At 43.9% G+C, this 12415-nt stretch overlaps 1 protein-coding gene across 1 annotated transcript in view; it reads left to right on the forward strand.

Moving 5' to 3' along the window:
• The first annotated feature begins 2946 nt into the window (after nt 1-2946).
• Ca5b (carbonic anhydrase 5B) overlaps nt 2947-12415 on the forward strand; it is a 53596-nt gene continuing 44127 nt past the window's right edge. Inside the window, exon 1 of the mRNA XM_005358763.3 lies at nt 2947-3057. The gene's annotated coding sequence lies outside the window, so the exon portion shown is untranslated. The remainder of the gene's footprint in view (nt 3058-12415) is intronic.

Below are 12415 nucleotides of genomic sequence, written 5' to 3' on the forward strand. Positions count from 1 at the left end.
GTACATGAAGACAACATAAATAATCTTAAGATTAAGAAGCATGAACTTCCCAAAATCAACGAAACCAACAGCACTGGGTAGTTTTACTGTCTCTGTTACCACAGTATCTGACAGAAATGGCGGAAGAGAGGAAAGAGTTATTTTCACCCCCAAATTCGGAGGGTTTAATCCATTGTGGTAGGAAGGGTGTGGCAGAGCAAAGCACTTCATGACACGGTAGTCAGGAAACAGACAGATGAGGAGTTGCCCTTGTCCCAATTTCCTCTCTGCTGCTGTGGAAAAACACACCGACCAAAAGCCAGTTAGAAGAGGAAAGGATCTCTCTGGTTTCTATTTGCAGGTTGCAGTCCATCACTGAAGGAATTCAAGCAGGAACCTGAAGCCAGGCCTATTCTCTATTCCACACAGCATTACCTTTAACCAAGAAACGAATTCACAGCCAAGAGAGTACAGAGGACACCATGGAGGAACATTGTTTGCTGGCTCAATTGCTTAGCTGGCTTTCTGCATAGCGAATGGTGAAGTTCATAGTAAGCTTGAGTCTATATCCACTAACAATCAAGACAATTCCTCACATATATATTTGAAACAATTACTGGCATTGTTCTTTCATTAAATAAAACTTGGGGTTAAAACCAACTGATCAGAGAAGCAGCGGGAAAGTGAACAGTGACCCCCTCTCTCTCCTTCTTACATCCAGGAGGGCCTGGGAATCTTTTTAAGCCCCTTTCTACTACTTGTACTATGAACCGTAAGCAATAGGAGATCTTAGGTTTTATTACCCACTGCTCTATTTGTAAGCAAAGACGGTTGTTTTAAGAAGTAGTTATATGCCAGGTGGTGGTGGTGCAGGCCTTTGATTTTAGCACTTGGGAGGTAGAGGCAGGCAGATCTCTGTGAGTTCAAGGCCAGCCTGCTTCTACAGAGCTAGTTCCAGAGCCAGGGCTACACAAAGAAGCCCTGTCATGAAGAACCAAAAGAAAAAGTGCTATAGTTAGGAGTAGGCTATAGATATGATACTTGAGATGTTTTTACTGTGTATATTTTTTTCTAATAATTTATTACTTTATAAATAATGCCATTCAAAAGTTTCTCTTCCTCCCCTCCTCCCACTTCCCTTCAGCTCCCCCACTCCCCCTCCAGTCCTAAGAGAGGGCAGACTACCCTGCCCTGTGGGAAGTCCAAGGCCCTCCCCCCTCCATCCAGGCTTAGGAAGGTATGCATCCAAATAGACTAGGATCCCAAAAAGCCAGTACATGCCATAGAAACAAATCCCAGTGCCATTATCATTGGCTTCTCAGTCAGCCCCCATTGTCAGCCACATTCAGAGGGTCCAGATTGATCCCATGCTTGTTCAGTTCCAGTTCAGCTGGCTTTGGTGAGCTCCCATTAGTTCAGGCACACTGTCTCAGTGGGTGGACCAACCCCCTGTGGTCCTGACTTCCTTGCTTATATTCTCCCTCCTTCTGCTCTTCATCTGGACCTTGGGAGCTCAGTCCAGTGCTCCAGTGTGGGTCTCTGTCTCTGTCACTGGACGAAGGTTCTATAGTGATATTCAAGATAGTCATCAGTCTTACGATGGGACAAGGCCAGTTCAGACACCCTTTCCTCCACTGCCCAGGGTCATCCCCGTGGACACCTGGGAACCCCTCTAGAGTCAAGCCTCTTGTACTTGGCGTTTTTTAAAAGATAAACCTGTTTGCTTCTTGTGTGATATACCTGAAAGGTTTTTTTTTTTAAAGAAATGTATTTTCATGGTCTTAATAGATGGTTCAGAGGTTAAGATTACTGTGTGGTTTTGCAGAAGACCAAGGTTTGGCTCCCAGAACACACATGGTAGCTCGCAACCATCCATAATTCCAGCTTCAGAGAATCCAGGGCTTTCTTCTGACCTTCATGGGAGCTAGGTATGTACGTAGTGGTCCTATATACATTCAGGCAAAACACCCACACGTGAAAAAGAAGTTCTTATTCTTAAGAAAATATTTCAAGGAAAGAAATGCATATTCATGGTAAAGAGGAGGAGGAGGACCTGTGACTATTAAGTCCTCCTCACCGATTAACCCCTTACTATATCTTCCCTTTTGAATTTTATTTTTTTGGGGGGGGGCACATCTCAACCAGAGCTGAGGCAACATTAAGCCATACGAACCTTGAGGTTGGTCTTACTTTCCCAAGGACCATCTACACCAGAAATGTGATTTGAATGAATGAGTCAGGGATGTAAGAACAAGTGCAGCAAGCTGGTGGTAACTTGGCCATATTTTTCTTGGACCGGAAGGAGGAAAGATAACTGAGTGTGTGCTCTCACAACCGATTTAGTGAGGTTAACGTCAAGACGCTCAGTCCCTACATAGCAAGAGGGCATTGGTTGCCTAAGAAAAATTATCTTTAAGAGACTCCAGGAAATAGAGAGCGCTTATTTGGTACCTCTGCCTTGCATTTAAAATCAGATAAGGTCGGAGGGCTAGAAGCACCATTTCACAGTCGCGGTTTAAAGGTATGAAAACTGGTTGAAAGGAACATGAACATGAACTCACAGTTCAAGTTCAGGGGATGTTTCGAAACTTGGGTAAATTGAGCTGAAAGGAAGGAACACATCCAACGTTTCAACCTTAGCATGTCAAAATCATGCTGCTCAGAGATGGACGAAACTTGAGGAAAGCCACTTTTTAGACTTAGAGGCTTTTAGGCCAGCAGTCTGATTTTATCTAAGAAATGTTGCTTTTATCCCAGAAACGTTGCCTGCTGCGGGCAAAGAGAGAGGGAGAAGGGGTGTGAAGGGGTGAGGAACTCAGAGGCGTGGCTCGGGCTTAGGGGCGTGGCTTACGTAGGAGGGGTGTGTCTGGGCAGAGAGCAGAGGCACGCCAGATCTAACGGGGCGTGATTAGGGCGGTCCCTTCGGCTTCAACGGTGCTCGAAGGGCTGGGGTGTGGCCTCTAGGGGGCGTGGCGCGGGCGCCAGCGGGCGAGGCTTTGATGGACACTCCCCAGTCGCAGGTCCTGGGAAGCTAACTTGCTAGTGGCACTTGTTAAGTGCTGTCTGAGAATCGTCCAGGTAAGGATGGGCAGCAGAATGGAGTGGGAGCCTCAGGGAGGGTGGACAGACCTAGAGAGGGCCGCGACCCTTCCCACGATCCTCCACCCCACCGATCTCGGGCTCCGAGTAGCGACAGCTGTTGGTTTTGCGAGTCTTGCCTAAGTTCCTGCGGGCCTCTCCGGACGTCGTCTTCTGTGCTTCAGCCCCCCCTTTCTCCACTATTGGGAGTCACTAGACCCCTTCACAGTTCTTTTGCATTTGAGAGAATTTGTGGGGGCACAGGAGGAGCAGGTCCCTTGTGAGGGAGGGCAAGTCAGTCAGAGTTGGTTGAATCTAAATAAGAAAGGCCAGCCTGCTAAGAAACAGCTGGAGACGAGGGTAAAGGCTAACAAATTCTGAGACTTCCTTCAGAAACTGAGGTGCACTAAGTCAAGACTCTGATCGGCGTGGTGTTTCTTCTTCATCCCCACCCCCACTATGCCAGGAGCTGGGGACAGGCTCACAGCCATCCCTAGGCTGTGGAGTACTGTCACAGCTGTGCTTACAGAAATCAAAAACTTTTTTACTCTGAAATTACTCCTTCTGGCCTTAACTTTTGTGCTCTGCCCAAGACCTAGAGGAGAGGTATCTCCAAAATCCAGAATGGTTGATGGCTGCCATTCTTTGCAGCATTCCTTGTTAAATATTTTACTCCCGAGAAAACTTGTGACAGCTTGTTAATATTAATGTCAGTGCCCTCCCTTTTCATGTACGTTCCCAGGGAAGGTTTGAGAAACATTAAGAGCTAACGGGCACACCTTAGTTCGGAGAACACTTGTGCCTTCTTGGCCATGGAAAAACGCTCTGCTTTCTGCTTCCTGATCTCCCTTTGTTGATACTCTGGCGTCTTCTTTTACGTGCTGCTGTTTAAAAGGTGGGTTGGATTATGAACAGAAGTAACACCATTTTTCTTGTGAGTGAACCGGCCCTGGATCCTTTAACGGTCCCTGCACGTTGCTCCGAGTAGCCGATGTTCACAGGTATGTTGGAAGTGGGAAACCTTTCCGCTTCTTAGGAGTTTCCTCCTTCATTCACAACCTTTCAAATCAGGCTGGAATCCCTTGAAGGCCCAAAACAGCAAGGGTACCATTCTCAGCTGGGAGTGTTGCTCTGGGGGGGGGGGGGTGAGAGGAGGAAGCTAAGCTTTCTCCATCAAGATTTGGCAAGATAATCTCTAATTCAGATTTGAGGAGTTGCAAAAGGCCTCCTTCCTTTTGAAATCAAGAGTCAATCTGAGGCCGGGCGGTGGTGGCACACGCCTTTAATCTCAGCACTCAGGAGGCAGGCGGATCTCTGTGAGTTCAAGACCAGCCTGGTCTACAGAGCTAGTTCCAGGACAGGCTCCAAAGCCATAGAGAAACCCTGTCTTGAAAAAAACAAAACAACAACAAAAAAAGGAGTCAATCTGATGAGAAACAAACAATTTCTTTCAGTGTGATCATAACCTTTATTTAGAGTACATTTTCTTTCTGTTGTCTGTTTTGCACAGAGAAAGTTTAATCAGGCAGAGTTCAAACTGCTTATCACAGCAACTACACAATTGATGAATGATTCTTTAACAGTCTTTCACATTTTCTCCTTCTCACACACATTTGGCTTCCCTGGCACATTGATGCATCTCCATGAGCAAATGGAAATACAGGTAGATTGTTCATGAAATGCGGTAAGATGCAGTGGTGGGTCATTGAGACGTGGCATGTTTGACAGTTAAACGCCATTTACTGCTTAACAAGATTGGACAATAGGAGTTCCGTAAATGTGTTATAAATAACCAACTCTCAAGAAATGATTCCAGTTTAAAGATTGACCCTAGACCCCTGAACAGTAAAAAGCTCAAGTATTGTTATAGATACTGTAGCCTAGCTTTAGTTAAAGTGGAGTTCTAATTATTTAGATTTTCTTGGAACTCTCTTCACCTCTGACCCTCCATGTTCGGTTTCTTTCTGGACTCATTGTTCCTTTCCTCTTGGCTCTCCCATTGGTGTCTCCGGTCGAGTACAGTAAAGGGTGAGACCACCGTGTTTCCTTGTTTCTCGTGCCAGGGTCTGTTTCTCTGTTGAGGGATTCATTCTTATTCTACCTGCTGTGCAGCCATGATGGCTTCTTCTCTTGGTTCATTTGGTGGAAACACTGCCGCCTTTCTTTTAATAACAAAATGGCCTTCTACCACCGAGCTGCGTTCTCAGCCCTCTCAGGGCCATTTCGTTGCTGTTGTTGATTTTCTTTTTTTTGGTTGATTTTAGCTTTGACTGGTTTGGCATTTGCTATGTAGCCCAGGCTGATCACAAACTCACCGTGATCCTCCTGCCTCAGCTTTCCACATGTTGGAATTATAGATGTGTACCACCACATCCAGCTCCAAGGGAATTTTTAATAAATAACACTGAGCGATCTTATAAAATGTAAATCAGATTGCTACTCCTTTAGTCAAAACTCCCTATTTTTGCCTTCCTTTCACTGAGAACACTGTTCTCACCCTGGGACAACCTTTTCTACCAGGCAACATCTGGCACTGTATGGAAACCTTTAGTTTTTCTAGCTCTGCTGTAGGTGCTATTAGCTTCTACTGGAGCCTAAATAGTAGGGATGCTGTAAATACCCCCACAATGCACAAGACAGCCCCTCAAAACCAAGACTCTTCTAGTTCACAATGCCAAGGCTGAGAAGCCTTGACTTAGAGAAAGAATCATTATTATAGTCTGGAAGTCTACAACATCCATTGCCCCTGGAGCTCATCTGTTCCTTGTTTTGATCCTACGCGCTTTGCTTTGGCCCCGTTAGCCTCCTCTCTATCCCTTTAATATGCCAGTTATATTCTACTTCGGGATCTGTGCACAAACATTTTGCCTTCCCTAGAATGCCCTCTCTTTAGATGCTATTTAACAAATTCTCGTCCCCTTTCGGGCCTTAGCTCAACTATCACCTTGTTAATGAGGCCAAATATACAGCCCCCACCCAAGTGGCACTCCAGATTCACTATACCCTGATCTGTATTTCACTGAGCATACTTTAATCACCTTTACAGTTAGCTTATCATAATACTTGCTTACTGTCTATTTTTCCCTAGTAAAACCTAAGTTTCACAAGGGTAGAAACTTTACTTTGTTCCTGCACCTAGAGTGTCTGGCCTCTAATAGGTATTCAATTGCTGTCTTGAAGAAACTAAAAATGAATGAAGCGTGATTTTGACATAATCACCTCCCTGACTTGTTTGGCTCTACTCGGCTGCTTCCCCTCCTGTGCTCTTCCGCTAGAGCTATCCGGAAACTTCCATTCCATGGAACGACACTCAAAATGCTCCTTGGCTCTTGAAAACTTGTTTTCTCCCCCATGAATCCCAGAACCTCATCCAGCCCTGCCTTCCACTGCATGCCCGGGTGTCTGCTAGGCCAGTGCGATTACAGGTATTCATAGAAGGCTTGGGATGGCGGAAGGAGGTTCAGCGATCTTCTCTCCTGGTTTGAAAACAGGTATTTAGATTTTTTTTTAAAATATGGTCTTTTGAAAGTCAAGCTTGACTTGAACTTCCTGTGTGGCTAACTTTAAAGTTCTGATCAATCCTCCTACCTCTACCTCGTGAGTTCTGAGGACTACAGACCTGGGCCACCAAGCCTGGTTTATGGGGTGCTGGAGGTCAGAGAGCTTCATAGATTTTAGGCAAGCACAGTACCAACTGAGCCATATCCTTACTTCCCGCTATTCTTTTGTTTTGTTCATGTAACATAAAAGAAAGTCTGAAGAGTCAGGGTCCTCTACAGTGAGATAAGCCACAGGGGTCAGATTTCCAGAGCACCACAGACCCTTCTGGAACGTGACTGAGGAAGGACGACATCAGGTCCTCTAGAGCCTTCCTGACCCCTAGCCCTAAGAAGCTAGTCTTGAGACGCATAAGAAGTGTGTCTTCTGGGCGAGGTGTCATTAGCCCAGACATTGTTCTATATGACAGGGTGATTGTGGAGCGGGCGCCGTTCACCTGTGTGTATTCTCAGCTTGCCAAACAGCGCAGCCTCCCCTCAGGGATTCCCAAAGACTGTGGGGAGCGAAGCCATAGGCCAGACTTCTCTGGGAACCATGCTAACACGTTTAAGACCCCCAGAGAGTGAGTGTGCACACAGGCCATGTGTGTGGCCATCCACCTGCTGGTACAGCTTGTGCCCAGCAGGCATACCCTTGGCCCTGCCTTATCACAACCGTCCATTTGAAGGCCGAGCTGGCTTTCTCCTTCTGTTGAGTACACTCTGATCCTGGCATTATCTTCCTGAAAGTTAGTAAGACTCTCATACCACTCACCCTGTAAGCAAGAAAGGAGTCCTTTGTCTGTGGAACTTTTGCCCATATCCCCCCTGACACTGGCATTGTTCACGGGATAAAACTAAGCCTGCCCACTTGAACCTCAGTTGGCTGCTCTAGCTTAGGTACCTGCCCACTCTCCTCATGTCATCACTGGACCCAGTTTCCCTTTCCTTCTCTGCATCTTTACCTCTCCTCTTGAATCATCCTGATGCCTCTACCCGAAAGCTTAGAGCCCCTGCCTCTTGTGTTCTCATTGCACTGCCCTGTCGCTAGCCTTGCCGCCAGCTTTAATTAAGAGATTCTCATTCTATTACGCTAAATGAAGTAAGGCAGCCACAACAGAAGAAATACTGTAATTCCATTTCTACAGGATATCTGGAATGGGCAGATACATGGGGACTTACGGTAGACCGGAGGCTAGCAAGGGTTGGGGAGGAGGTTTTAAGTACAGAGTTTACACTGAGAATGGATGGCGAGAAAGGTTTGAGCACAGGTAAGGGTGATGGCGACAGAACTTTATGAATGTATTGAATTTGTAGAATTAAAATTGGCTAGCCGAAGCCGGGCGGTGGTGGCGCACGCCTTTAATCCCAGCATTTGGGGGGCAGAGGCAGGCAGATCACTGTGAATTCAAGGCCAACCTGGTTTACAAGAGCGAGTTCCAGGACAGGCTCCAAAGCTACAGAGAAACCCTGTCTCAAAAAACAAAAACAAAAAACAAACAAACAAACAAAACCAAAAAAATTAAAATTGGCTAAAATGGCAATTATACATGTTTTATCACAAAATTTTAAAGATAGGAAAAACCTAAAGGGCTGGTTTTTCCTTATAGATTGCAAGCTTTGCAGGGGAGGAGAGGGCATATTTTCTCCTCCATACCCAGTACACTGCTGTCCATCAGCTAACTGTTGACGATTGCCTCTGCGCGAATGCAGCTCAGCAGAGAGAAAGCACAGAGCTAAGCACTCTCCTTACATCCCCAGGTAGTTTTTAAATCCTATTTCAGTATCAACTCAGTTTTATAGAGAAAATCCAGAGTAGTTGTGGTAGGTTGATGTACTTGGCTTTTAAAAACGACATTTAAAATTCCAAACTGTGGGTGTAGTGTCACATGCCTAGAATCCTAACACTATGGACATAGAGGCAGAAGAGGCCTTCCCTGAAGGTTCAAGGCCTGCCTGGGCTACATAGTGAGTTCCAGGTTGGACTGGGCTACATAATGAGGTTTAGTCAAAAACAAAACAAAACAAAACAAAAAGTCAAAAGGAAGGGAAGCCAGGCAAGCCTGCACGCGACTTTAATCCCAGCACTCTGGAGACAGAGGCAGGTAGATCTCTGTGAGTTCGAGATCATTCTGGTGTATATAGCCAGTTCCAGATTAGCCAGAGCTACAAAGTAGCTCTGTCTCAAGTATACAAATAAACAAAAAAAAACAAGCAAAAAACAAGAGCAAAAAAGCCGTGCGCATGTGCGCATACGCACACACAAAATAAAGAAGCAAACAAATCTTCAAAATTACTCAAGGAGAGGAAGCAGGGGTATTGATGAAAACATGATTATTAATGGATAGATAATTGTTGAAATGCTGAATACATAGCTTTTTTCTGTTGCTGTTGGGTTGCGTTTTTTTTTATTTGTTTGTTTGTTTGTTTGTTTGTTTTTCTCTTTTTGGGAAGGGGGTTTGAGACAGGGTTTCTCTGTAGCTTTGGAGCCTGTCCTGGGACTCTCTCTGTAGACCAAGCTGGTCTCAAACTCACAGAGATCTGCCTGCCTCTGCCTCCCGAGAGCTGGGATTAAAGGTGTGTGCCACCACTGCCCGGCTTTTCATTTGTTTGTTTATTTTGGTTTTTCCAAGACTGGGATTTCTCTGTGTAGCCCCGGCTGTCCTAGAACTTGCTTTGTAAACCAGGCTGGCCTCAAACTCACAGAGATACATTTGCATCTGTCTCCCAAGTGCTGGGATTAAAGGTGTGTTCTACAACTGTACAGCACATAGCTGGTATTCAGACAGTATTTTTCACTATACAGTCATCCCTCAATATCCGTGGAGAATGAGTCCATGATCTCCTCAGAAACCAAATCTGAAGATGCTTGTCTTTTATACAGTGACATAAGGTGCACATGTACTGAAATATCATAAAGTACTCTGTAAATATACAGTTTTGCGTCTTTTTTATTTTATTTTTTATTGATATTTATTGAGCTCTACATTTTTCTCTGCTCCCCTCCCTGCTTCTCCCCTCCCCCCTTCAATCCTCCCTCAAGATCCCCATGCTCCCAATTTACCAAGAGATCTTGTCTTTTTCTACTTCCCGTGTAGATTAGATCTATATAAGTCTCTCTTAGTGTCCTCATTGTTGTCTAAGTTCTCTGGGATTGTGGTTTGTAGGCTGGCTTTCTTTGCTTTGTGTTTGAAAACCACCTATGAGTGAGTACATGTGATAATTGTCTTTCTGTGTCTGGGTTACCTCACTCAATGTGATGTTTTCTAGCTCCATCCATTTTCCTGCAAAATTCAAGCCGTCGTTATTATTTTCTCCTGTGTTGTACTCCATTGTGTAAATGTACCACATTTTCCTTATCCATTCTTTGATCGAGGGGTATTTAGGTTGTTTCCAGGTTCTGGCTATGACAAACAAAGCTGCTATGAACATAGTTGAACACATGTCCTTATGACACGATTGAGCATCCTTTGGATATATACCCCAAAATGGTATTATTGGGTCTTGAGGAAGGCTGTTTCCTAATTTTCTGAGAAATCGCTACACTGACATCCAAAGGGGTTGTACCAGCTTGCATTCCCACCAGCAATGCAGAAATGTTTCCTTTACCCCACAACTTCTCCAGCATAAGTTGTCATCAGTGTTTTTGATCTTGACCATTCTTACAGGTGTAAGATGGAATCTCAGAGTTGTTTTGATTTGCATTTCTCTGATGACTAAGAATGTTGAACATTTCCTTAAGTGTCTTTCAGCCATTTTAGATTCTTCTGTTGAGAGTTCTCTGTTTAGGTCTGTACTTCATTTTTTATTGGATTATGTGATCTTTTGGTGTCCAATTTCTTGAGTTCTTTGTATATTTTGGAGATTAGACCTATGTCTGATGTGGGGTTAGTGAAGATTTTTTCCCATTCTGTAGGCTGTCATTTGTCTTGTTGACTGTGTCCTTTGCTTTACAGACGCTTTTCAATTTCAGGAGGTCCCATTTATTAATTGTTTCTCTCAGTGTCTGTGCTGCTGGGGTTATATTTAGGAAGTGGTCTCCTGTGCCAATGCTTTCAAGTATACTTCCCACTTTCTCTTCTATAAGGTTCAGTGTGGCTTATTATGTTGAGGTCTTTGATCCATTTGTACTTGAGTTTTGTGCATGGTGATAGATATGGGTCTATTTTCATTCTTCTACATGTTGATATCCAGATATGTCAGCACTACTTGTTAAATATGTTTTCTTTTTTCCATTTGATATTTTTTGCTTCTTTATCAAATATCAGGTTTTTGAAGATGTATGGATTGATATCTGGGTCTTCTATTCAGTTCCATTGGTCCTCCTGTCTGTTTTTTATGCCAATACCAGGCTGTTTTCAGTACTGTAGCTCTGTAGTAGAGTTTGAAGTCAGGGACTGTGATGCCTCCAGAAGTTCTTTTATTGCCCAGGATTGTTTTGGCTATCCTGGGTTTTTTGCTTTTCCAAATGAAGTTGAGTACCGTTCTTTTGAGGTCTTTGAAGAATTTTGCTGGGATTTTGATGGGCACAGTTTTGTGTCTTTATGTATGTTAAATATTTTCATTTATTTATTTTGATAGCCCTTTTTTGGAAAGAGTCTCACTAGGTAGCCAAGGCTAGCCTCAAATTTGAAATGTTCTTACCACAGCCTCTCAAGTGCTGGCATTATATGTTTGTACCACTACACCCAGTGAAAAACAATTCTAAATTACAAAAAGACAATGCAGACTGAAAGTAAGAGGTATATGTCTAAAAGAGGTACAATTTTTTACATATACTTTTGATTCATGTTTGACTGAATCTATGCATGTACTTGTATAGTGGGCCCACAAGATAAACTTGAAGTTTTCCATAATAAAAAATTAAGAAAAGAAAGCAGAATCAAACAATGAATTGAGCTTGTCAGTGAGCTCTTATTCTGTAAGGCTGTTCTGTTAATTCAGTTAAAGATGATATTTGAAAACAAGATATTTTTTTGTTTGAAGACACTATTGAGATAATGTGTGTGTATATTCCTCGGGTACAGCATTTTTTAAAATATAGGGTCACTCATTGAATCTGGAACTCACCAATTGGCTAGACTGTCCAGCAAGCTGTAGGGATCCTCCTGTTTCTATTTCCCCGGCGCTGAGACTGCAGGCATGTTCTGTGACACCTGGCTTTTTACATGGGTACTGGAGATTTGAACTCAGATCCTCATGCTTGCATACCAAACACTTTACTGGTTGAGCTATCGCCTCACCCCCTAGCAAAATAATCTTCTTACACGTTTCTTACAAGATTGTGTTTAAATATTGAGTAGGGCTTTACACTCAAAAACATATAAAATTATAAAAAAATTGATTTTAACTTTGGTTTGAGAATTTCAAATACCTTTTGAACAAATTTGCACACAGTTTAGAAATCACTTGCCTAAACGGCCTAGGTAGAGTCAGGCTTAGAAGTGAGGACTCTCATTGGCCTTTAGAAACAGCTTCTCATTCTCTCCTCTTGTGTGATGGATGCACTTTGTTGTTCCAGGGTGTGCATTTGACAAAGTAATGCATACTGCATGCTGGGGATTGGGTGAGAGATCAGTTAACCACCTGGGGAGATGGCTTGATGACAGTTACTGTTCTGCCTGGAACCCTTGATTATCCCTTGGAGAGTAACTATAGAAAGTAACTGCTCCTGTTCTCACTGGACACACTGTCACTGCTGGTGTGACGCCTCTCTCCTGTTCTCACTGGTTACACTGTCATTGCTGGTGTGACTCATCTTTCCTGTTCTTACTGGGCATGCTGTCACTGCTGGTGTGACTCCTCTCTCCTGTTCTCACTGG

This window comes from Microtus ochrogaster, chromosome X (assembly GCF_000317375.1).
Source record: "Microtus ochrogaster isolate Prairie Vole_2 chromosome X, MicOch1.0, whole genome shotgun sequence".
In the NCBI taxonomy this organism is placed as follows: Eukaryota; Metazoa; Chordata; class Mammalia; order Rodentia; family Cricetidae; genus Microtus; species Microtus ochrogaster.